Here is a 1,199-nt window from a genome sequence, read left to right on the forward strand (position 1 = left end):
ATAGTTTGTTTGGACGTGCCCATTCATCACACCTGGTATAGTTTGTTTGGACGTACCTATTCATCACACCTGGTATAGTTTGTTTGGACGTGCCCATTCATCACACCTGGTATAGTTTGTTTGGACGTACCCATTCATCACACTCTTGTTTTTGTTTTCCTTTGACGGCATTTACAGCTGTGATACATGACAGATGAGGGGATTGCTGCTGTGCGCAGACTGTTGTAGACAGACAAGAATTGTGCTGTTGTGAGAGATACAAGTAAATAATTATGTGCGCTCTATGAGTTGATCGAGGAAAACCAATTCCGTTGTAACTTTTTTGTGTTCCTTCAAGATCATACTTTTAGGGATCACTTCAAAAGTATGTTCTGCCGAGATGTCAGGTAACACTGACAGGACCGTACCCCGTGATGAGGAGAGACAGCCACCCCTTCTGAGCGCGAAGCGGGCAGGACTGACTGTAGGCTCTGATGGTCAGTCCTCTGCCATTGATGAACGTTCCTTTTTTCTTTTCTTTTTTCTCAAGGCCTGACTAAGCGCGTTGGGTTACGCTGCTGGTCAGGCATCTGCTTGGCAGATGTGGTGTAGCGTATATGGATTTGTCCGAACGCAGTGACGCCTCCTTGAGCTACTGAAACTGTGTTCCTTCCCAGACTATACAATCACTGAGTCCTGAAATGGTGCCCCTTGTCTGAGCCAGTCTGCTGACCGGTCGATGAATGCAAGTATTCATCTTGTGATTACCTGCGGGGACTATATTAGGTTTGCGGGTCCGTTTGCAGACAGATACTTGTTGCGCTGAATGTAATCAAGCCTGAATCCAAATCCCTGCAGAGAGCAGGCATGCTTGAAAACCTGACGTGAGGTGCGATTTGGCGTGACTCTATTTCACCGCATGCAGGGTCCGTGGGGGGTGGAGCTGAGAAGAAAACACATCGGGGAAAACAACGGTGTGGAGAGGATAATAATGTGTATAGTCTTTCTCTACTTTATTTATTCCTTTGGAAAACCGAGTATGACTGCCTACATCACGCGGTTAAAAATACCGTAAAATCCCACTCGTAGATACGAGTGAATATTAGCAACAGCCTTCAAACACAGAAAAAAGAAAGAAGACAACGCACTTAATTAGTTTTATAATTTGATAGTGTATTCATTCATGTGTTTGTTTGTATATCTGTTAGCATAGTTTTTCA

The 1,199-nt window shown here is 44.5% G+C and overlaps 1 pseudogene; it reads left to right on the forward strand.

Annotated features, from left to right (window-relative positions):
- Window positions 1–334: 334 nt before the first annotated feature.
- LOC143282586 (small nucleolar RNA U3) lies at window positions 335–578 on the forward strand (annotated as a pseudogene).
- Window positions 579–1,199: the final 621 nt, after the last annotated feature.

The sequence above is a fragment of the Babylonia areolata genome, chromosome 5 (assembly GCF_041734735.1).
Source record: "Babylonia areolata isolate BAREFJ2019XMU chromosome 5, ASM4173473v1, whole genome shotgun sequence".
NCBI lineage: Eukaryota > Metazoa > Mollusca > Gastropoda > Neogastropoda > Buccinidae > Babylonia > Babylonia areolata.